This window comes from Symphalangus syndactylus, chromosome 16 (assembly GCF_028878055.3).
Source record: "Symphalangus syndactylus isolate Jambi chromosome 16, NHGRI_mSymSyn1-v2.1_pri, whole genome shotgun sequence".
Taxonomy (NCBI): domain Eukaryota; kingdom Metazoa; phylum Chordata; class Mammalia; order Primates; family Hylobatidae; genus Symphalangus; species Symphalangus syndactylus.
Genome location: NC_072438.2, coordinates 85,864,422 through 85,890,587, shown reverse-complemented (window position 1 = coordinate 85,890,587; position 26,166 = coordinate 85,864,422). Strand labels below are relative to the sequence as shown.

The window sequence follows — 26,166 nt, the reverse complement described above, 5'->3', positions numbered from 1 at the left end:
TGCCTCAGCCTCCCGCGTAGCTGGGACTACAGGTGCCCGCCACCTCGCCCGGCTAATTTTTTTGTATTTTTTAGTAGAGACGGGGTTTCACCGTGTTAGCCAGGATGGTCTCGATCTCCTGACCTCGTGATCCGCCCGCCTCGGCCTCCCAAAGTGCTGGGATTACAGGCGTGAGCCACCGCGCCCAGCCACTTTTATTTATATTAATACATACTCTGCTTTCTGGAAATAATCATACATAATACTTAAGACACTACAAAACATAGACACTAATTACATTTTACATATATGTAATATACACATACATATTATATGTAATGTGTATGGTATATTTCACACATATATAAAACATCTTATATGTCATATATTATCATATGTATTTTACATATATAAAACATCTTATATATTATATATTATACATCTATACATTTAAAACATATACATTATATAAGATCTTATATCTTAAGATACCTTATATCTTAATATATTATGTAAGATGTTTATATACATATATGTATAATATATAATATATAAGATGTTTTGTATATGTATAATGTATAATATATAAGATGTTTTGTATGTGTATGTATATATATGTATAAAATATCTATATAAGGTATATATATAAAATGACTCACTGTTTACATCCTATGCACACATTTCATTGTCTTTTTTGATGCACCAGGAACAGCAAGACAATGTACAGCACAAGTGAACAGCTCAGAGCTGGAAACCATCACTGAAAAACAGGGCTATAACCTGTAAACTAGAGTTCCCCACCTTCATACATTTGACTTCCTTTCCTCCTATTTTCTTTTTTTTTTTTTTTGAGACAGAGTCTCGCTCTGTTGCCCAGGCTGGAGTGCAGTGGCATGATCTCGGCTCACTGCAACCTCCACCTCCTGGGTTTACACCATTCTCCTGCCTCAGCCTCCCGAGCAGCTGGGACTACAGGCGCCCACCACCACACCTGGCTAATTTTTTGTATTTTTAGTAGAGACTGGGTTTCACTGTGTTAGCCAGGATGGTCTCGATCTCCCGACCTCATGATCCACCTGCCTCAGCCTCCCAAAGTCTTGGGATTACGGGCGTGAGCCACCATGCCCGGCTCCTTTCCTCCTATTTTCAGGAGCATGTTACGTATGCGCATTCCAGGGGTGGAAAAATCAAGAGAACTAGAACCATTCCTTCTCAGGACCACAGGAAGACAGAATCATGATGGGAGACAATAGTTACGTGAATAAAACAGAAGGCTAGGAACAGAAAAAAAAAACAACATTACGTCGAGATATAGGATTGCAGCTGCTCAAAACAATGAGTATTAAAAAAAAGAGAGAGAATAGTACAGAAAAATGTATTTGTGGAGGAAAAGCAGGATAACCATCCATTCAGAAGTGGGTTCAAGTTTGTAAAGATCTTAGAACATTGTCTGGCATTCAGAAGGTGCTAAATAAGGATCAGATACATTTAGAAATTTGGGGAGAGCATCAGGAAGAATAGCTAATGGATGCTGGGCTTAAGACCCAGGTGATGGGATGGCATGTGCAGCACGCCACCACGGCACATGTTTACCTACGTGACAAACTAAACTTAAAATAAAAGTTGGAAAAAAAAAAAAACAAGTCAAGCAAATAATTCGCACGAGGAAAAAATTTTAGAAATTTAGAAAATCACTCATTCAAGCAAATTTTTAGACACTGTTTGGCTGGTGTGTTCTAGGCATTGGGGATCGAGCTTACATTCCAATTCGAGGGAAGAAAATAAAAAACAAATACACAAGTGAATAGATAGTATCACAGGTGGTGATGGAGTCCGTGAAACGTAATGAAGGTCAGGGTGGACTAAGGAGTACCTGGGGGTTATAATTACATCAAGTATTCGGGGGCAGCCTGATGGATTAACATTAAAGGGGAAACCCTAAGGAGGTGAGAAACAGAACCAGCGCCCTGCGTTCTAGTGTCTTAATACATTATTGGGTGAGTGAACACCTGATTTAATTTGGAAAGATTTCAAAGGATTAATGAGACCTACAATCTTACTGAAGAATTTCTTAAGAGAGATTCTTGAACTATCAAAAGTCACCTCTATGTGCAACAATTAGCAGGGTATTAGTCATGCAAGGTATACAGCAGGAAAGAAAACTCTAAGTTTAAAGAATGGGATTACTGGCTGGGCTCAGTAGCTCACGTCTGTAATCCCAGCACTTTGGGAGGCTGAGGCAAGAAAAACACTTGAGGCCAGGAGTTCAAGACCAGCCTGGCCAACGTGGTGAAATGCCGTCTCTACTAAAAACATAAAAATTAGCCAGGCGTGGTGGCGCATGACGGTAATCCTAGCTAATCAAGAGGCTGAGGCATAAGAATCACTTGAACCCGGGGGGCAGATGTTGTAGTGAGCCGAGAGGGCACCACTGCACTCCAGTCTGGATGACAGGGCAAGACTCCATCTTGGGGGGGAAGAAAAAAAAGTGGGGTGGGAGGGGGGATTTTTTTTTTTTTTTCTTTTTTGAGACGGAGTCTCACTCTGTCGCCCAGGCTAGAGTGCAATGGCGAGATCTCGGCTCACTGCAAACTCTGCCTCCAGGGTTCACGCCATTCTCCTGCCTCAGCCTCCCGAGTAGCTGGGACTACAGGCGCCTGCCATCACGCCCCACTAATTTTTTGTATTTTTAGTAGAGACGGGGTTTCCCCGTGTTAGCCAGGATGGTCTTGATCTCCTGACCTCATGATCCGCCCGCCTCGGCCTCCCAAACTGTTGGGATTACAGGCGTGAGCCACCGCGCCCGGCTGGGGGCGGGGGGGCAGTTATTTTTATGGAACTTTTCCTGAAAGAAACAAGAGCCACAATACTGTAACAGGATGTTTTTCTAAAAATCACAAGTCGGAATAAACTGAGTTACTTTAATGGAGTATAAACCATGGAAAAGGAGGTAAGGAATGAGCAAAACATGGAGGATTAACAGACAAGAAATCCACTTGGATAAAATGATATCTGAGAACAAACTGTTCCTGTTCTAGAAGTACAAACCGCTGGTGACATGGTAAACTGGATTGGCGTGGGGGCAGAACAAAGGAAACTCATCAATACGACTGAAAACATAACTTGGAGAAGGGGCTTATATACAGATTTCTTTTATTACAAGTCATTAGGAGCCCCCAGTCTTAAAACCTAACTTTTCCAACTGAAGGGAAATTAAAATGAAAAAAAAAAAAAAAACCCTAATCGATAGATGACATACAGAGTATGCTCAAGCATGGCATCTTCCTCTCACACTAGCTGGGCTTTTCTTCTAGAGTAGAGGTTCTCAATCTCCTCCCCGCCCCCGCCACTGCCGGGGACACTTGACAACACCTGGAAAGATTTTTGGTTGTTAGAATTTGGGGGAGAGGAGAACGGTGCTACCTGGCATTAAATGGGCACAGGCCAGGAATGCTGCCAAACATCAAAGTAATACCCAATACTATCCAAAATGTCAATAGTACGGTCTAGAAATGTCCTGAGATGCCGAACAACCAGATGTCTACGCAGACACTAAGAAAAAATGATGACAACAAGCCAATGCCTGTAAGTAAAACTTTTCATAAAACACAAAAACATCTTTCAGCCGGGCGCGGTGGCTCACTCATGTAATCCCAGCACTTTCGGAGGTCAAGGCAGGCGAATCACGAGGTCAAGAGACTGAGACCAACCTGGCCAACATGGTGAAACCCCGTCTCTACTAAAAATACAAAAATTAGCTGGGCGTGGTGGCGGGCGCCTGTAGTCCCAGCTACTCAGGAGGCTGAGGCAGGAGAATCGCTTGAATCTGGGAGGCGGAGGTTGCAGTGAGCCAAGATCACGCCACTACACACCAGACTGGGCAACAGAGCAAGACTCTGTCTCAAAAAAACAAAACAAAACAAAACAAAAACTTTCAAAAACAATCGAAGAAATAAAAACACTGAATAGAGGTAAGTCAAAATCAGCATGACAATATTATGTCATATTCATTCGTTTTTATTTGACCCAAGTTAAGGAGGAGGAGGATTTCTAGGAATTGGAGTCTGCTTACATTTTTGAGATTTTCTAATTGTACTGCATTAATTATGGTCAAACAATACGGTCCACACTATCTCTGTTTCTGAGAATATTCCTCTGCTCCTTCCTGGCCTTGGATCTTGCACCTCTTCCCATGTCTGGGCAACTATCTTCCTGCTACTCTGCACCTTGGGGTCTCAGCTCAAATGTTATCCTCTCGGAAGACACCAATGGTCTTGCCCAGAGGCACCCCTGCCACTCTCTTCTTTATTCTATCACGTGTGTGTCCTCATTGCTCCTTATGACACATTATAATCACTTATCCATTATCTTGTTTAAAAGCCATCACACCCTCACCCTGGAACCTTTTGGTCAGGATCTTTCACACTCTTCTGACCACAACCCACAGTGAGAAGTATGTTTTTCCCTGTGAACTACTGTAGTTTAACAAAAGTTTCCTAACACAACACTTAGCATCACAACGTTTGATGCCTCCCTATATTTTATATCCTATTTCATTTCTTTTAAATGCCAGCTATGACCCACTCAGTTGACTTCACACCTCACTACTCTGAGGCAGGAACCATGCCCATCTTCTCCCTAGTGCCCAGCCCTGGCAGACTCAACAAATACTGAAGGAATGGTCCTGGCCCTCAAAATGGCTATTATACATATAGAAAGGCAGAGTGGACAGCCGGATGTAGTGGCATATGCCTGTAATCCCAGCTATTCAGGAGGCTGAGGCACGAGAATTACTTGAGCCCAGAGGGCGGAGGTTGCAGTGTGCTGAGATCATGTCATTACACTCCAGCCTGGACAAGACAGCGAGACCCTGTCTCAAAAAACAAAACCTGGAAATGGTGGTTCGTGCCTGTAATCCCAGCACTTTCGGAAGCCAAGGTTGGCAGATCACTTGAGGTCAGGAGTTCAAGACCAGCCTGGCCAACATGGTGAAAACCTGTCTCTACTAAAAATACAAAAATTAGCCGGGCATGGTGGTGGGTGCCTGTAATCCCAGCTACTTGGGAGGCAGAGGCACGAGAATCGCTTGAACCTGGGAGGTGGAGATTACAGTGAGCCAAGATTGCACCACTGCACTCCAGCCTGGGTGATACAGAGTAAGACTCAGTCTCAATTAAATAAATAAATAAATAAAACAAAAAAGAGTGGAAATAAGAGGCAAACATGGCCTTAGAATCATTTCTAGCTGGATTGACCTCTCCTAGATCTCTGCTACCTATAACTTAAGGACAACAAACAAGATTTTCATTTCTCTGGCCCAGTATTTTCTCCATCTGTAAAATAAGGATGATGACCAGAGACAACTCATAGAATTACCATAAAAACTAAGGAAATAATGTAGGTAAAAGTCACAGAGACCGGCATACAACGAGAACACAATAAAAGGTAGCAATTCCTATGAGGGGAACAGAATACAAAGAACAACATAGAGCATTCTATGAGGAAAAAGCAAGAGTCTCAGGGAGTGCGGCGGGAGGAGCCCAGGCTCTGAAGATGAGAGAACACACTCTCCAGAACAGCTCCTGTGCGGGCGGAGGGAGCGGGCAAAGGGAGGCTGCGTGTGCGTTCTCCATGTTTCCCAACAACCTTGCCTGTAAGCTCTGTGATGAAAAGCTATTTGTCATAACACTTTCTTCTCCTGTTTTAATCCCTTCGCACGAAGTTGGCTGGCCTCGTTTAGATTTTTCCTGGAATTCCACATTGTTTCTGGGGATGTCGCTCTTATTTTCCTCCTTTCGTGTACTGGCTCTTTAATTCATGAATCAAAGTAATGATCAATAACAACGGTTGTTGAGACATCTGCCTCCTGACATGTGGCTGAAATGAGCGATCATGTAAACAAAAATGAGCTTATGTTCAGCTTCACTGACTCTGAGCTTTCAATGACTGGTGTATGCGTGCTCAAGCTCCATGATTATTTTGTACTGAGTAATTTATACTTTTATGGTGTTCCTTTGCAACCAAGAAGAGTCTAAGAAGAAAACACAATCCACCTAACTGAAAATCTGCCTTTTTCTATTGTTTTTGCTGCTTCCTCACAAGACTGGAGAAATTATTTGGGGCATGAAAACGTCAAGTCCCCTAGAGAGTTTCATTGGAATCTAATCAAAAGGAAATTTACACAGGTCTACTCTGCTAGTGTGCGGGGGGAAAAATGGCAATAGTGCCCTGTTTTCAGCTCGAACTTGTCAGAGATTTGGCACTCTAATTACTATAGCCTAGGGGTTAACATTATCTTTTTTTTTTTTTTTGGAGACAGCATCTCACTGTCACCCAGGCTGGAATGCAGTGGCGCAGTCTCAACTCACTGCAACCTCCTCCACCTCCTGGGTTCAAGCAATTCTCCTGGCTCAGCCTCCCGAATAGCTGGGATTACAGGCGTGCACCACCACGCCTGGCTAATTTTTGTATTTTTAGTAGAGATGGGGTTTTACCATGATGGCCAGGCTGGTCTCGAACTCCCATACTCAAGTGATCTGCCTGCCCTGGCTTCCCAAAGTGTTGGGATTACAGGCGTGAGCCACTGCGCCCAGCCACTGTTATCTTTATATACATAACTCTTCTGCTACTTTGTTAGATAACTATGAAGTACAGATAACACAAAGGTTGTTATTTTCTTTTTCAAAGACTCAAACTAGTTTGTGAAATTAAGTCCTTTAAACTGTCATCAGGTTTTCAATACCCAGTGTACCCTTTGGGTGCCAAAACAAAATAAGTGGGCCAAGCAGAGGGAATGGGTTTATTAAGTGCCAGCTGCGTGCATTAGATATTGCTAATGTTACCTCATTTGATCCTCAGAAGGGGAGGTAATACTGATGCTCATTTTTAAAAGGATGAATTTACAGAGGATCAGAGAAGTCAGGAAACTTACCCAACAGCACACAGCACAGGGAGAGCTCAATTTCTTGGTATCATGGGGAAGCATGCGTGATAGAGTCAGACCTTAGCGGGTCACGTGTTCAGAGATGGCCTTTTGAATTCCAGCTCCGCCACTTGTTTACTGGCTATGAGTCCCTGGGCACATTCTTCACCCTGAATTGATGTTCGAATGTATATGGTGAAGGCACTACTATCTCGGCGGCAGAGATGCTGAGGCTTAGATTGGTGAGGACAGCACACAGCTCACCCATGCCTGGCCCATTGCTGCTGCTACTGTCCACTTAGTCCTCCACTTTGCTTGAATTGCTCCTCTTTTAAATTGACAAGGAGAATGCGGTGTGATTACATCATGAAGATGAAGGCAAAGAGATCGCTGAGGGTGGATGCCCTGGGAATGGAGTCAAAAGCAAAGAAGGTATAATCCCAGCACTTTGGGAAGACGAGGTCAGCACTTTGGATCACCTGAGGTCAGGAGTTCAAGACTAGCCTGGCCAACATGGTGAAACCACCACCCCCGCCGTCTCTACTAAAAATAACAAAAGTTAGCCGGGCGTGGTGTCACATGCCTGTAATCCCAGCTACTTGGGAGGCTGAGGCAGGGGAATCACTTAAACCTAGGAGGCGCAGGTTGCAGTGAGCTGAGATTGTGCCACTGCACTCCGGCCTGGGTGACAGAGAGAGACTCTGTCTCCAAAAAAAAAAAAGCAAAGAATCCCAGTGACCCTTCAAAGGAGAGGGCAGGGTAGAGAGGATCCTTTTAAAAATGAGCATCAGTATTACCTCCCCTTCTGAGGATCAAATGAGGTAACATTAGCAATGTCTGATGCACGCAGCTGGCACTTAATAAACCTGTTCCCTCTGCTCGGCCCTCTTATTTTGTTTTGGCACCCAAAGGATACACTGGGCATTGAAAACCTGATGACAGTTTAAAGGACTTAACTTTCCTGGTACACTAGGTTTGTTTTGTTTTGTTTTGTTTTGAGACAGGGTCTCACTCTGTCACCCAGGCTGGAGTGAACTACAGCCTAGAACTCCTGGGCTCAAGCAGTCCTCCTGCCGCAGCCTACCGAGTTAACTGGGACTACAGGTGCACACCACCATGCACAGCCCCAGTGTACTAGGCTTAATCTCACTCATTTATTCCATTACTTTTCATTTATTTACTCTCTTTTAAGTTTCCTCAGTCACTCATGGTGGCCTGTTAGCTGGACCCTGGGAATACAACGATTAATTAAACGGCCCCTCCCTGCAAAGAGTTTACAGTCCACGGAGGGTTCTGAAAAATAGGCAATCCAGACAGTGCGGTGGGGGCTGTTATGGTGGAAATGGCCAGGGCACAATAGGGATGATCCATGTGGGGCAGGTAATGGCCAGGAGGGACACAGATGCAAGGGTAACGTGGCGTGGGGCATTTGTGGTTGAGCATGGCTGCAGCAGGGGCTGACTTGGGAAGGGCCCCCTGTGCCCTGGGTGCTGCCTGGCCTCTGACCTGAAGGACATGAAAGCCACATAGGTGGTTAAGGAGGGGACAGACCCTTCTCTACCTACTCATCATCATGGACAATGCTAATATCAAACACAACACCGAGACTGTTTTTCTAGAGACAAGAGATAAAGAATAAAGCTCACTGCAAGATGCAATTCAACAGAAACTCCACAGGAAAGCAATCTTCTGAATCCTCTGGAGGAGCAATCGCCACAAACACTGCTGTTCCCAAAATGGAAGGTTTCTTCCTGCCGTCGTGTACACAAATGGTGCACCCCCAAAAGTATGATGGATGGTGCACACAACGTCATAAAGCCGCCGGCAGACCAGTCACTGAGCGGTAAATCCCAACCATCCAGCTCAAAGCTTTCTGAGGATGCCGCAGGGCTGCAGGCAGGCTAACAGGGGAAGTCGAGGCGTCTGAAACACCCAGGGGCTAGTGTGCCGGCAGCACATCTGCCAGTGGAGATGCCACACAACAAGCAGTGCAGACGCAACAAACACACTTTCACGGTAACTACTCAGCAACCAGAATGGCCTCGGTGATACCCAGGCCCTGACCACTTTGGTAACTTAAGAGGAAAAAATTAACTGCCACACAGTTAGCTCAGTTGGAAGGAATGGCTAATACACACACACACACACACACACACGCGCACACGCACACAAGAATATACTAGGATATTTGTACACTAAGGAAAACCAGCCAGGCGCGGTGGCTCACACCTCTCATCCCAGCACTTTGAGAGGCCGAGGCAGGCAGATCACTTGAGGTGAGGAGTTCGAGACCAGCCTGGCCAACATGGTGAAACTCCTACTAAAACTCACAAAAATTAGCCGGGCGTCATGGTGCGTGCCTTTAGTCCCAGCTACTTGGGAGGCTGAGGTTGAAGGATTATTTGAATCCAGGAGGCAGAGGTTGCAGTGAGCTGAGATTGTGCCACTGCACTCCAGCCTAGATGACAGAGGGAGACTCCATCTCAAAAAAAAAAAAAAAAAAAAAAAGGAAAACCAGACCTCAAATTTGTATTTATATGTAAGGTCAGGAACTGTGATTTTATAGACTTAGGTACGGATTTCTTTTAAAACCTAAACTACAGTACTTTTTTATTCACAAAACTTTCTGTATAATTTTTAAGGGAAATCTACTGCACAAAGAAAATCATCCTTGTTGTTTTCGTTATGCTAAGATGTGTAATTAGAACGCTTTCTTGTTGCTTATACCCACTATGCAGGCCAAGTCTATCAAGAAAAAAAAAAGATGTTCAAACTCTTCGAGCCAGTCTTTCCACATTTAGGAATTTAGTGTGCAGAAAACAATCACTGTATAAAAATGGTTTTTTCATTGTGGAGTTATACTAAAATAAATTTGTAACAAAATTCTACTATGCACATACATAGTATAATCCTAGGGTTATTTTTTTAAATAGACACACACACACACACACACACACACACACACACGGCAACTGTACTCTTGGGCCTTCATTCTAAAAACTTACATTTGCACAAAAACTTGCGCACAAATATTTATAGCAGATTTACAATATGCAAAAGCTGAAAAAGCCAATTCCTGGTTACATGCTATGTGATTCTATTTATAGAATATTCTTGAAATGACAAAATTACAGAGGATGAAGAACAGACTGGTGGTTGCCAGAGGCTAAGGAGGGAACTGGGCAGGAGGGTAATGAGGATGGCCGTGAAGGGCAACAGGAGGGTCCTGTGCTGATGGAAATGATCTGTATCACTGCATCAATGTCAATTTCCTGGTTGGGATATTACGCTCTGGTTTTGCAAGATATCACTGAGGGAAGCTGAGTAAAGGAGACATGGGACCAAAAGATGATATACAAATGGCCAATAAACATATATAAACATGTTCAACACCACTAATGATCAGGAAATGCAAATCAAAACCACAATGTGACACCGCCTTACTCCTGCAGGAATGGCCACAATCAAAAAATTAAAAAAGAATCAATGTTGTCATGGATGTGGTGAACAGGGAATACTTCTACACTGCTGGTGGGAATGTAAACAAGTACAACCACCATGGAAAACGGTGTGGAAATTCCTTAAAGAACTAAAAGTAAATCTACCATTTGATCCAGCAATCCCACTACTGGGTATCTACCCAGAGGAAAAGAAGTCATTATACAAAAAAGATAACTTGCACACGCATGTTTATAGCAGCACAATTTGCAATTGCAAAAATGTGGAACCAGCCCAAATGCCCATCAATCAACGAGTGGATAAAGAAACTGTGGTATATATATACAATGGAATACTACTCAGCCATAAAAAGGAATGAATTAATGGTTATTCACAGCAACCTGGATGAGATTGGAGACTATTATTCTAAGTGAAGTAACTCAGGAATGGAAAAACAAACATCGTATGTTCTCACTCACATGTGGGAGCAAAGCTATGAGGATGCAAAGGCGTAAGAATGACACAATGGACTTTGGGGAATCAATGGGAAAGGGTGGGAAGGGGGTGAGGGATAAAAGACTACAAATTGGGTGCAGTGTATACTACTCAGGTGATGGGTGCACCAAAATCTCTCTAATCACCACTAAAGAACTTATTCATATAACCAAACACCAACTGTTCCCCCAATAACCTATGGAAATAAAAAAATTTATATATATCAGAACTCCAATAATGCGTGGCAAGTTTATAGGTTTTCGGGTGTGTGTTTGTTTATTTTTGAGACAGGTCTCACTTTGTCACCCAGCCTGGAGTGCAGTGGAGCAATCTCAGCTCACTGCAGCCTCCACCTCTTGGGTTCAAGTGATGCTCCCCGCTTTAGCCCCCGACCAGGTAGCTGGGATTACAGGCACATGCCACCACGCCCTGCTAATTTTTGTATTTTTCGTAGAGACAGGGTTTTGCCACATTGTCCAGGCTGGTCTCAAACTCCTGAGCTCAAACAGTCTGACCACTTCAGCCTCCCAAAGTGCTAGGATTACAGGTGTTCCCCACTGCACCTGGCTTTGTAGGTGTTTTTAATACTTTTCTATGACTCTTTCCCTATTTTCTTTTTTTTTTTTTTTTTTTTTTTGAGACGGAGTCTTGCTCTGTCACCCAGGCTGGAGTGCGGTGGCGCGATTTCGGCTCACTGCAAACTCCGCCTCCCGGGTTCACGCCATTCTCCTGCCTCAGCCTCTCCAAGTAGCTGGGACTAAAGGCGCCCGCCACCACGCCCGGCTAATTTTTTGTATTTTTAGTAGAGACAGGGTTTCACCGTGGTCTCGATCTCCTGACCTCGTGATCCACCCGCCTCGGCCTCCCAAAGTGCTGGGATTACAAGCGTGAGCCACCGCGCCTGGCCTCTTTCCCTATTTTCTAAAGCTTGTATATACATTTCTAGGCTTAAAAAGGAAATCAGTCCAATCAAAATCACTATCAGTGAATGTATCTGGATAAATATAAGGGGTTTAATACATTTTTATAAAATGAGCATTGTAGAACAGCTTTCAAAAAAACAACAAAAACAAAATAAAAGATCTACCCAAGGAGTCACAAGCTCTCAGAAGGAAAAAAGGGCTTCGCCTCTAATCCACTGGTTTTAAACATAGTAAGTTTCAGTCTAGAGAAATTCTAGAAGCATGGATGGACCCCCCCATTCTTGGCTGCTCGCTCCTCAACTACTGGTGGATGAGCTCTCACCTCTGAGGGCCCTTTACTCCTGACCTCATGTCTTGGTCCTAATTTTAGGAGCCCCTTTTGGAGCCCTGTCTTCTCAGTCATCAGCCCATCAGATCCCTTCAGGTAACATGGCTATCGCATGAACTTAAACTCTGCTGTAAACCTCCATTCCTACAACTCCAAAACACCTTGATGTTTCACAAGTATCTCAAAACAAAAACTGACCTCAGCATCTCCTCCTGTTCACCTTGTGGCTACTTCCTTATCCCTTCCTCAGGGAATGACACCTTTGCTATCAGCTCCCCAAGCCAGAAAACAGAGTCAACCTAAAATCCCTCCATTGCCAACCACTGCAGCCACATTGCAAGTCCTTGGATCAGATAATAACACCATCTAGAATCCACCTTCTCTCCCCTTCCGCCTCCTGCCTCTACTGGGGCTCCAGTACTCACATCTTTCAACCCAGACCTCTACAACTGCCTCCAAATTCATCTCTCCGCTTCTAGCATCCTGTGGCATAAAGCCAACGTTCCTCAAATTAGAGTCCAAGATATGTTGCTTTAAATTTTGAACTTTAATTTTAATGATGTTTTAAAATATATTTTACTAGTTTTTTTTTTGTTTTTTGAGATTGAGTCTTACTTACTCTGTCGCCCAGGCTGGAGTGCAGTGGCACAATCTCGGCTCACTGCAACCTCCGCCTCCCAGGCTCAAGTGATTCTCCTGCCTCAGCCTCCTGAGTAGTTGGGAGGACAGGTGTCCGCTACCACACCCGGATAATTTTTGTATTATTAGTAGAGACAGGGCTTCACCATGTTGGCCAGGGTGGTCTCGAACTCTTGACCTCGTGATTTGCCCACCTCAGCCTCCCAAAGTGCTGGGATTATAGGCGTGAGCCACCATGCCTGGCCATTTTACTAGTTTTCATGACAATTTTTCTTGGCCTTGATAATGTAGAATTGAAAGGTATTTTCAGAGATAAGACTTTGGTTTCTTTGGCTGCTGTTTCCCAAAACAGGATCGACTAGAATCTTTCCTCCTTCAAGGGAAACTGCTCAAGTTTGTACAACATGAGCTTTGGCTGTGCTGAACTCCACTCTGCACCTCACTGGCTGAGCAATCTTGTTCCAGTTCCTCTGCTCTCCAATCCTTAGTTTCCTCATCTATAATATAAGAATAATCCAAATGGCTATCTTTCTTAGTGCAAACAGAGTGAGATCATGCACATAAGGATCGTGCACATTTAGCACAGTTCTTGGTACTGTGTAAGCACCTCTGATATTTCAGTTAATCATATTACTGTTATCAGTGATGTAATCTGGCCATACCCTGATTGGAATTCTCTGACAGTTGGTTCCCAATCACTTCGAGGATAAAATATCAATTATTTAATGTGGTTTCTCTGCCAGGCCCTCCCTGAGCGCCCCATTGTTTCACCTGCCAAGCTGACTCCATATGCATTAGATTAACTTTGAGTCCCTGTAAGGGTTAACTCTCCTGAGGTCTGTCTGTCTTTCCTTCCTTGGCTGAGCACAACACCCTCCCAGTCACCCCTCTTCTGAGCTCCCCCACCACATCTAGTCTGAGTGGGGTGGCCTTCTCTCCCACAGCACCTTGGACAGAAACCTCTCAGGTCACTTACTTTCTACTGTAACCTCGCTTTTCTTACCCCTGCCTAGTAATCATCAATCAAGGGGACAAACTTCCAGCTCATATGCCAAAGTGGCTGATTTCCTGGTGCACCGTGATGAGGATGTGAAACTGCCTGGGGGTAGATGGGAAGGAAGGCAAGAGCAAATCCTGGTGTCTACAATAGCGGGGGATGCTGAGGACCATCTCTCACCACCCTTGTATGGACCAATCTGTGGGGACCAGAACTTGTCTCACAAAAACTTCTGGGTTCTCACTGTCTCATCAAATACCTGGAACTGTGGCTGCTTAATAATTTTCTGCTAAAGGGATGGACATCAGCTACCACGTATGGTACTAAGATTATATGATGACGACTTTACATTTGTCATCTAAAACCAACTCCAAAGACTGGGTCATATATCAACACTTTTCATTCACGGGTCACCTTGAAATTGTCTTAAACTAAATAATAGGACAGTAATTCCTTGGCTGCCCTTAAGTGAAATGAAAAAGACATATTCAAACCAAATATGAATACATCTCTCAGTTCTAAACAAAAATCAATGGAATGAGTCCTAGCTTTAAGCACTATGTGTTTTCCAAGCCATTTTTGGCAGATGGGCACATTTCCAAGTGCCAATTAAGAATTTAGAGATAAGAGCCGGGTGCAGTGGCTCATGCCTGTAATCCTAGCACTTTGGGAGGCCGAGGCAGGTGGATCACGAGGTCAGGAGTTCAAGACTAGCCTGGACAACATGATGAAACCTCATCTCTCCTAACAATACAAAAATTAGCCGGACGTGGTGGCACATGCCTGTAACCCTAGCTACTCGAGAGGCTGAGGCAGAAGAATTGCTTGAACCCAGGAGGTGGAGGTTGCAGTAAGTCAAGATTGCGCCACTGCACTCCAGCCTGGGCAACAGAGTGAGACTCTGTCTCAGGTGAGTAGAGGGGTGGGGAAGAATTTAGAGGTAACACACAAGGTATTTATTAATCCAGTGAACAAAAACAGAATCGGGGCCTGGCACGGTGGCTCATGCCTGTAATCCGAGCACTCTGGGAGGCCAAGGTGGGCAGATCACCTGAGGTCAGGAGTTTGAGATCAGCCTGGCCAACATGATGAAACCCCATCTCTACTAAAAAATACAAAATTAGCCGGGCGTTGTGGAGCATGCCTATAATCTCAGCTACTCGGGAAGCTGAGGCACAAGAATCACTTGAACGCGAGAGGCAGAGGTTCTAGTGAGCCGAGATCGCACCAAAGTCATTTTTGGCTGTTTTTTTTGTGTGTGTGTGAGATATGTACAAAGATAGCAAGATGTCAGCTTGACTCAAACTTATGGTACAAAAAGTAGGAGAAATCACAACATCCAGGAGATAACAAGACACATCAGCTCAGAATATGAAATAATTATCTCCCCACACCCTTCCTGTCCACCAACCCCATTCGCACTGTCAAGGAAATCTATAGAAATATCAGGAAAACACTCTCTGAATTAATGGAAGGATTAGGGAAAGGCAGAAGGCCAGAAAGAAGAAAGACCCCCCCCCAAAAAAAAAAGTAGGTTACTAATTAAGGAGGGCAAAAGTCTTTTAAAAAAAATAGACATTTTTGATAACAAAAACACTAGTATCATGCTCTGAGAGAGTTTTCCCAGCACATGGATCATGATAAAAATAAGGTCACTTGTTCCCCCTACTCCTCTCGAATGTGGCAACAAGAAATTGCTGTGTCTTTGTAAATGTCTATGAAAGCAAAAGATGTAAAAGCCCTGCACAGCTTGTACCGGAAATCTGGTCTGAATATCTAAGAGCCAGAAGATCTGCGGGTTAGGGAAACTGATGGGAATCAGGTTGAAACCTCCTAAGAACAAAGGTTGGGAGAGACAGGGGCATGCTATAGTCAGTATCCTCATTCCTTGCCTAACTTCTCATCCCCCTCCCAAAAAAGAGTTTCTGGAGATTCTTTCTTTCTGGTGATATCCTTGTAATCTTATCTATTCAAATATAAGGACAAAGGGGCTCTTGCACTCTTTCACTAGATAACAAATGGTCACTATTCCTATGAGAGAACAGCTCCTCCTCCATTGTTACATACAAAAATAGTAAAAATTTAACCCCCATTCCTACTTTGATTATAACCCACCTCCAACCCTCATGTATGATGACATTGAGGGGTTCAAGACTTCAGTGGAGGAAGTCACTGCAGATGTGGTGGGAATAGCAAGGGCACTAGAATTAGAAGTGGAGCCTGAAGATGGGACTGATTTGCTGCAATCTCATGATCAAATTGGGACACACAAGCCAGGTGCAGTGGCTCACACCTGTAATCCCAGCACTTTGGGGGGCCAAGGTAGGAGGACTACTTGAGCCAGGAGTTTGAGACCAGCCTGGGCCACATGGCAAAACCCCGTCTCTACAAAAAATACAAAAATTAGCCAGGCATGGTGGCGTATGCCTGCAGTCCTAGCTACTCAAGAGGCTAAGGGGAGGATCACCTGAGGCCAGGAAGTCAAGGCTGCAGCGAGCCGAGATTGCACTATTGCACTCCCACCTGGGTGACAGACTGAAACCCTGTCTCAAAAAAAAATTAATTAATTAATTAAATTAAATAGGCTTTGTGTGAGATGATTTTGCCAAACTGTAGGCTAACGTAAGTGTCTGAGGATGTTTAAGGTAGGCTAGGCTAGGCTATGGCGTTCAGTAGGTTAGGTGGATTAAATGCATCTTTGACTTGAGATATTTTAGACTTACAATGGGTTTGTCAGGATAGAGCCTCATTGTAAGTCGAGGGGCGTCTGTACTTTAATTCCAAGTTCAGTGGAAAAGTAAGGAAGAAAGTGAGAGCCTAGATTGCAGTGAAAGATGGGCTGACCTGTATATGTGAGAAGGTACAAGGTTAAACAGAGCTCTGCCTGGTTTCCTACAAATAGACAGTAACACAGCAATTTAAGAGAAAGAATAGGCCAGGCACGGTGGCTCACGCCTATAATCCCAGCACTTTGAGAGGCTTAGGTGGGCGGATCACTTGAGGTCAGGGGTTCGAGACCAGCCTGGGCAACATGGTGAAAACTTGTCTCTACGAAAAATACAAAAATTAGCCAGGCATGGTGGCGTGCACCCGTAATCTCCGATACTTGCGAGGCTGAGGCAGGAGAATCACCTGAACCCGGGAGGCGACGGTTGCAGTGAGTCGAGATCATGCCACTGCACTCCAGCCTGGGTGACAGAGCGAAACTCCACCTCAAATAAATAAATAAATAAAAGAATAAAACAGAAGAGCTTAAGCATACCTGTCCTGTGAAATCCTTTGCACAACATGTCACTAGCAAAACATGATCCTTTCCATTCTCAGAAGACCTTGTGGAAAATACTCTGGTCCTGGCACTTATGACTCTTATGACTACCAGGAACAGAGCCACCACAGGCACACTGTACACCAAATCATACACATAAATGCGTATGTGTCTTCACAGTGGGTGTTATAATTGCCAAGAAAACACAACAAAAAAATAGGCTGCAAGCCCATGTTTAAAATGACTAGTTCCTACAAATAAAGTTAAAACCAATACATGAGGGAAAAAAGGAGATCCAACATAGGGAGAGTTATCTTTGTTTAAAATTTTTATTAAAAAAAGAGATTTCGGGCTGGGTGCGGTGGCTCACACCTGTAATCCCAGCACTTTGGGAGGCCGAGGCAGGCGGATCACTTGAGGTCAGGAGTTCAAGACCAGACTGGCCAAGATGGTGAAACCCCATCTCTACTAAAAATACAAAAAAAAATTAGCCGGGTGTGGTGGCAGGTGCCTGTAATCCCAAGTACTCGGGAGGCTGAGGCCAGAGAATCGCTAGAACCTGGGAAGCGGAGATTGCAGTGAGCCAAGATCTCGCCATTGCACTCCAGCCTGGGCAACAAGAGCGGAATTCCATCTCAAAAAAAAAGGAGATTTCAAATGTTTAGGAGCTGCTTACATAACCCTGAAGACAGATTCAGAAACAGTTATTATTCAGAAACAATGCACATTTTCAAATGAATCAGTTTTAAAGTCATTTAGGTCTTTTCATGGTGTGTTAGAAGAACTGAGATATTAAAGGCAATTATTTTGTGAGTTGAACTACGCCCATTAAAATGTCTGTACAAAAGATCAGTACTTATTACTAACAACGCAAGCAACTGTGTTAAGCAGGCTGTAACTCCAACAGTCAGAAGGGTTTTCCAGATTTTTAGAAAAACAGCTTAAAATGTCTTTAAGTTAATCCTGACACCAAAATTTATCTCTGTGGACTTAATACCCTTTTTATTATGCATGAGCAAGCATGAAACGGCAAAGCTGGAGATTAATGTTCATTTGAAAACTTTAATTTTTCCCATTTCTCTGAGAGAGAAGGATGGTTAGGTTCCACGAGCTCCACAGACCATCACAACGCGGCAGCCTCTGTGGTCTGAGACAGTAATAACTAATTCAAGCTCTCCCTCAACAAAGCCAAGTTCTATTTGAACTTTTAACAATGGAAGCTGACTTGTTTGCCAACTCTTCTCGCAAACTGTTTTTCATTAATATGCTTTTTTCTAAGTGTGTCTAATAATAGAACTCATGATCTCTTTGTCCTGGCTTCATTATTCCGGACTCTGGAGGGCTCAAGGGCTTGGAGAGTTTCTGAACATATTAGGTTATGTTTCAAACACCCAGGCACAGCCATAATATTTCCTGCTGAGATTAGCACAATATCTGGATAACTAGACAAAGAGGACTCAATCATAGAAGGCATGATACTTGACTTTGGGGTGGGGGGGCTTGATGAGTTTGGGGGCAGTTTTACATAATAGGCAGAAAAGCAGGTGGCACGGATATTCTTGGTTTCATAGTATAAAGTAAAACTTCAGAAAGTAGCATCTTATAGAACCCTTTATATGTATAAGCACATTTAGATCATGTGCTCCCAGACCTATTGGAGTTTAGATATGTGTAATTTCTGACTGTGGTGATGGAGGCAGAAGTTGTATGCTTGCCTGCCTTTTGCTAAAAGCTCCTCTGTTTAAAATGTACTGATTCCAGCCCAGCGTTGCACGAGAAGCTATAGAAAGAGACAAAGAAGAAGAGGTACTGAGAGCCAGTCAAGGGAAAGAGCAGAAGGGGAAACTGACCCCCAAAAGTGCCTTTAGAAGATGCTGCAATCAAAGTGCAGGGGCTCCAGGCAGAGGGAGCCTGGCTCCACCAGGGAAGTCATCTCCTTGCCAGCCCTGGGCTTTCAGTGGCAGCCTCATCACTACAAGATGTGGCCTGACACATGTCGTACCTCTTCTCAGAAACCTCCTTTTCTGTCTTCCTAATCTGTCCAAAGGAGGTAAGAATACTTCCCTCTTCCCTCACTCACAAAGCTGCTGTAAGCATCAAGACAAGTGATTACAATGCATAAGACTAAGGAACTTGGAAGGCTCACGCCTGTCATCCCAGCACTCTGGAAGGCCAAGACGGGAGGATCGCTTGAGACCAGGAGTTTGACACCAGCCAAAGCAACATAGCAAAAACCCCATCACTACAAAAAATAGTCCCAGCTACTCGGGAGGCTGAGATGGGTAATTGCTTGAGCCTGGAGTTTGAGGTTAGAGCAAGCTATGATGGCACCACTGCACTCCAGCCTGGATGACACAGTGAGATCCTATCTCTACTAAAAAAAAAAAAAAAAAAAAAAAAGAGAGAGAGAGAGAGAGAGAAAAGAAAAAGAAAAAAAAAAGGAACTTTGAAATACAGGATGCTGCCAAGATAAGATGCCTGCTCCTACTTGACACCCATTGGCTCAATCATGAAACTGTCAGGACTCATTTCCTTGGAAACCCTGCTATGGTTTCTGGTTCTGCTTCACTCCTCCTGTTCCCCTTGTACTCAGCCCCCGACCACACATTCACCAGCCCATTCCCTGCCAGGCCTCGCAGCCAGCTGAAACCACACTGAGCTAGCCCGGTCCAGCACTGACTTCCACACGTCACAGAAGCTTCCACGTGCTCCAGCTTCAAGTATGCTCCACGCCCCATTCTCCCTTTCTAATTTTCTATGGCAATGACCTACTCTAATATTTTTGCAACTTGCATGTGTATGCAAATGTCTATATACCCATAAATGCGTTCATATATACATACATACACACATATAATTACGGCCATTTTTACCTGTATAACCTGGTAAATGCCTCTGCTGTATCCAGCAATCAGCCCTCTGGCAAGGTGATATTCTTATCCCAATTTTATAAATGAGAAGACTGAAGCCCATAGAGCTTAAAAATCTTGCCCAGGGTCCCACAGTTAGTAAGCAGCAGGCAGGGCTGGGAGTCTAGCATCCAAGTGTTGGAACAGGTCAGCTAACGGGCACCATCAGTACGTTTCAAAATATGTCTTGTTTGCCTCCATAAGGTCCTGAACTCCCTTGTCTAACTTTCTATCAACAAGCACTCTTGACTGCCCATTGCTAAAAATCAAGTTAAAATGAAACAGTATTTTTCAAGTATTTGGACTTTAGTAGAGCACATCAAATATACAGTGATGGGTAAATTACAGAAAAAATTTTTTTGAAGGAACGGAACAGACATAGGAAATGGAAAAACATCCCTTAACTACAAAAAAGCTTTAGGTCTTCTGAAGTTCATTAACAGCATCAAAACCAGTCTGCACATGTTAACCTGAAAAGCTTAAGTGAAGACACTAATAAATAATAATTACATGGTTATACAAGAACTTCAAATACTTAACTCATATTATTTCATTATAATTTCTCCCAACAAGCACAAAGATTGACACGCAAGTGGGGGAAAACAGATAGCAGATAAGTGGGTTGTCCTGTCGCTCATGAATCAGCTGCTGACTAGTTAGCAACAAATCACAATCCATTTGCTTTTTCTCCCTATGTCCCTGACCTGCTCCTTCACCCCAATAAACCTGGGGGACTCTGTTCCATTTTTCCATTCATTGTTCCCCAAGTATCCTTAAACTGATTCTCTCAAATCATATTACTAGATAACAATTTTCTTCTTTTTTTTTTTTGAGACGGAGTCTTGCTCTGTCACCCAGGCTGGAGTGCAGTGGCGCAATCTCGGCTCACTGCAAGCTCCGCCTCCCGGGTTCATGCCATTCTCCTGCCTCAGCCTCTCCAAGTAGCTGGGACTACAGGCGCCCGCCACCACGCCCGGCTAATTTTTTTGTATTTTTAGTAGAGACGGGGTTTCACCGTGGTCTCGATCTCCTGACCTCATGATCCGCCCTCCTCGGCCTCCCAAAGTGCTGGGATTACAAGCGTGAGCCACTGCGCCCAGCCTAGATAATAATTTTCTTCCAAACTATTTTTATCCACTTTTTCTTTTAATAATTATTTATCCAATTCAGGATCGGACTCTGAGGATTTTGCATAAATCACAGGAGAAACAAATATTTCACTATCACGCATTAACACAGATCTTTAATGATGTCAATATTTATCCGCTTTCTCCAATGATTTATGTAACTGGCTCTTCTCTTTTTGTTTTTTTTTTTTAGTGTCACAAAGTAAAAGGGCAAATAGTCATGAAAGTAATTATGGTAAGAAAAGAGGAATATCTAAAGTACGAAGCAAGAAAACTTACTCAATTTAACTCTTTGCTAGTTAATCTACCAGAACTGAATGGTTGCTTTTTGAAAAGCTAAGGTGGTGTTGGTGCATATTACGATGTAAAATTGGCATAAACAGGATTCTAGTGCCTAATCTATACTCAACTACTAATTCTAAATTTCACCTTGTGTATTAGGTTTTGCCCTTAAAGCTATGTAAACCGAACTATAGAATTAGGTGAAAGTTACAGCAATATTAAAAACAAATACCACTGTAGACTAGATTATGCTCAATCAATAGATTTTAAATCAAGATCTGCAGAACTCTAAAAGTTTCACAGAAACCACTGCTAAGAAATGGGGTGGGGGGTGGGGGGCTGCTGCCCACCCCTTCTTACATTGCCAGTAAAATCTGTTAAACTCTCCAACAAGGTTTTATTCCAACAAAGTAATTCCAGCTACACACACACACACACACACACACACACACGTATTTCCCTTTTCAAATATGACTGATCTATATTATCTTACCAAAGCCTACAATTGACACCTTAACTTGATGTATTGAAATACTCAAAAACCTTACCTTTAAGCAAAGGGAATGAGAACAATTTAAAAGTGCTATATAGAACTAAACCTCTTCCTGAGAGACAAGGCCCAGAGATTACACCAGGAGGTGGTAGTACATTTTTTCCTGAAAGCTAACAGATCCTTACTGCTGAATTATCTGCAGCAGAAATTTCCAAACCCTTAACTGAGACTAATTCTCAATAGCCAAATGAGAAATATAAGACCACAGAGATAATTTCTCATAAAGTTTAATTCCTTCCATTTTAAAGAGCTGTCCCACGATTATGTCCTTCCCATTTTCAGCGTATTAAAAAAATGTCTTTTAGGCTGGGTGCAGTGGGCTCTCACCTGTAAACCCAACATTTTGGGAGGCTGAAGCAAGAGGACTGCTTGAAAGAAGGAGCTCCACACCAGCCTGGGCAACAAAGCGAGACTCGCCTCTTAAAAAAATGTAAAACTTAGCCGGTGTAATGGTCCCCACCTAGAGTCCCAGCGACGCCAGTGTTGAGGCAGGAGGACTGCTTGAGCCCAGGAGCTATGATGGCACCACTGTACTCCAGACTGGATGACACAGTGAGACCCTGTCTCCTGAAAAACAAAAAAAAGTCTTTAACGATGAAAATAGGCTGGGCGCGGTGGCTCACGCCTGTAATCCCAGCACTTTGGGAGCCCGAGGCGGGAGGATCACAAGGTCAAGAGATCGAGATCATCCTGGCTAACATGGTGAAACCCCATCTCTACTAAAAATACAAAAATTAGCTGGGCCTGTAGTCCCAGCTACTCAGGAGGCTGAGGCAGGAGAATCGCTTGAAACCAGGAGGTGGAGGTTGCAGTGAGCCGAGATCACACCACTGCATTCCAGCCTGGTGACAGAGCGAGACTCTGTCTCAAAAAAAAAAAAAAAAAAGAAAAGAAAAAGAAAAAGAAAAGAATGGCAAGAGTTATTAAATGCCCTTACTTGATAAAATAAAAAATGGGACAACTCTTTGTTGGTCTCCTATAATTCCCAGATGCACAAATCCGAAGCTCTGGGAGCCACAGAGTACAGTGTCCAGGTGCTGAGGTATAGTAAGTGCTCACAGATCTTGGCAAACTTGTTTGCATGGGCTACATACTGACTTTGTTTTCAAAGTGAAATGAAGCCAAACAGAAAGACAAGCTATTGGCAGACTATTTATAACACTACTGTCTCTAAGTTCCATGAGACTAAACAGGATTTGGATGAAGTTTCCTGCCTGCCAAACTTTCTGCAACATTAAAAACCACCTTGAAGTCACTCAAGGATGACAGTCATTTCTGGGTGTGAGACAAAATGTTCTAGAATGGACCTGTCAAGTCTGTTTTCTTCCTCCTTCCCACACCCAAGCATAAAGGCTAACACCTGGGTCCACAAAGTCTACAATCATAAAAAGAAATTCTCCCAGATTTTGGTCATCAAGAAAGAGCGCAGGCTTCACTGATTAACTTTCAAAGGCTATATTATCTTGATTCTTTGCTGTCAAAAATAGTTGAAACCAGCTGAGAAGTGGGGTGGCCACAAACAGGTCCATAATTAGCATGTTTGGTAGCAAAAGGTGGGAAAGGTCATCATCATCGTTGTGCAGGGACTGCCTTTGGGATGACGAGTCATAATACGTGACAAGTGTTAAGTATTTACCACATCGGGCACATCCCTAAGGAGGTTCACACATTCCCCCTCCCTATTCTCCAAACCAACCTAGAAAGGTAAGTATTGCCATCAACATTTTGCTACTGTGTAAACAGGGCATTAAAAGTTATTTAAGGCCACGTGCATTGGTTCACACCTGTAATCCCAGCACTTAGGGAGGCCGAGGCAGGCGGATTACCTGAGGTCAGGAGTTCGAGACCAGCCTGGCCAACATGGTGAAACCCCATATTTTACTAAAATTACAAAAATTAGCTGGGTGTGGTGGCACACACCTGTAATCCCAGCTATGTGGGAGGCTACGGCACAAGAATCACTTGAACCCAGGAGATAGAGATCGCAGTAAGCCGAGATTGCACCACTGCACTCCAGCCTGGGCGACAGAGTGAGACTCTGTCTCCAAAGGAAAAAAAAAAAAGGTACTTAAAAATTGCTGGCCGGGCACAGTGGCTCACACCTGTAATCCCAGCACTTTTGGAGGCCAAGGCGGGTGGATCACAAGGTCAGGAGATAGAAACCATCCTGGCTAACATGGTGAAACACTGTCTCTATTAAAAATACAAAAAATTAGCCGGGCATGGTGGTGGGTGCCTGTAGTTCCAGCTACTCGAGAGGCTGAGGCAGGAGAATGGTGTGAACCCGGGAGGCAGAGCTTGCAGTGAGCCGAGATGGTGCCACTGCACTCCAGCCTGGGCAACAGAGTGAGACACCATCTCAAAAAAAAAAAAAAAAAATTGCTGGGCAGGGCCAGGTGCAGTGGCTCACACCTGTAATCCCAGCACTTTGGGAGGCTGAGGCGAGAGGATCACTAGGCCCCAGGCATTGGAGATCAGTCTAGGCAACAGGGCAAAACCGTACTTACAAAAAATACAAAAATTAGCCAGGCATGGTGGTGCATGACTGTAGTCCCAGCTTCTTGGGAGGCTGAGGTGGGAGGATCGCTTGAGCCTGGGAGGTTGAGGCTACAGTGAGTCGTGATTGTGCCACTGCCCTCCAGCCTGGATGACAGAGTGAGACCCTGTCTCAAAAAAGAAATTGCTGGGCACTGTGGTGCACAACTGAAGTCTCAGCTACTCAAGAGGCTGATGCAGAAGGATTGCTTGAGCCCAGGAGTTTGAGGCTGTAGTGCTTTATAATTGCACCTGCAAATAGCCATTGCGCTCCAGTCTGAGCAACATAGCAAGACCCTGTCTCTAAAAAAATAATAAAGTTACTTTAAAGCACTAAAACATCCAAATGGTACTCACATGCAAGTGATAGCCTAGAGAAGACAAGGTTAATATTAACTGATTAACATTGGTAATAAGAACCCAAATGAAAATAGCAACCACAAAAAAGGAAGCATCACCTAGCCAGCAGTTCCCAAAGTGAATTAAGGTGAATGGGCATTAATTTTATGAACACCTTCTCTGGCAGTTTGGGAAGCATGATTAAGCAAAGAACTACACATTTCTTTCTCTCTTTTTTTTTTTTTTTTGAGAGGGAGTTTCGCTCTTGTCGCCCAGGCTAGAGTGCAGTGGCACAATCTTGGCTCACTGCAACCTCCGCCTCCTGGGTTCAAGCAATTCTCCTGCCTCAGTCTCCCCGAGTAGCTGAGATTACAGACATGCGCCACTACGCCTGGCTAATTTTTGTTATTTTTAGTAGAGACAGGGTTTCACCATGTTGGCCAGGCTGATCTTGAACTCCTGACCTCAGGTGATCCGCCTGCTTCGGCCTCCCAAAGGTCTGGGATTACAGCCATGAGCCATCGCGCCTGGCTAAACACATTTCTTTACTGCAGAAATTAAGATCAAATGCTGCTCTGATTTTCTAAAAATAATAATGATGATGTCGCCTTTCTCAAACTTAATTTAATCCACCCCCTGCCACCCACTTCTCCCAACATCACTTGGGGTTTGTGTTCCCTCCGAGAGTCTTTGGGAAACGCTCGTCGTTTTGGCTGCCATTGGTAAACACCTGGCGATACCTCCCAGCTACAGCTAGGGATGGACGGCGGAAGGGCGAGTCTCTGCTCAACGATTCAAGAGGCTAGTTTGTCTACAGCAGCACCATCACGGACACTGCTGGTCTCAGTGGCTGTAATTGGAAATACTGCCTTAGGGTGTTAAGTCCTGAGGGTAGAGATCATCTTCAGCTCTTCACAGCACCTACATAACCTATAGGCACATAAGTTTTTCCAACTACATTTGTAAATATAAATACTACTCAGGAAGGTTAAAATAACAGCAACCAGGAAAACACCAAATATTATTTATTTGAATTAATTATTACTTCTTCTTGAGACAGGGTTTCCCTCTGTTGCCCAGGCTGCAGTGCAGTGGCGTGATCACAGCTCACTGTAGCCCCGAACTCCCAGGCTCAAGTGATCCTCCTACCTTAGCCTCCCAAGTAGCTGCGACTACAGGCATGAGCCACAGTGCCTGGCAATTAATTACGTATTTTTAAAGTACTTTTGCCCTTCCTATTTGATAACTGAAAAATAGCTTCAGTCTGTAATCTGCACATAACATATATTTACTGATTTCTGCAACCTCATCTGCTATTAGAAAACATTAGAGATTTTATCCCTCTCTTTTGGTAATATAATGGTTTTTCCACAGGTAACTGAAAATAAATTCAAAAGATGGCTTCTAGGCATACTCTTCAAAGTAGCATAGTCAC

General features: G+C 43.8%; 1 protein-coding gene across 1 annotated transcript in view; it reads right to left on the bottom strand.

Annotated features, from left to right (window-relative positions):
• Positions 1-26,166, bottom strand: part of MYO10 (myosin X) — a 272,480-nt gene that overhangs the window by 158,230 nt on the left and 88,084 nt on the right. The gene's annotated exons all lie outside the window — the stretch shown is intronic.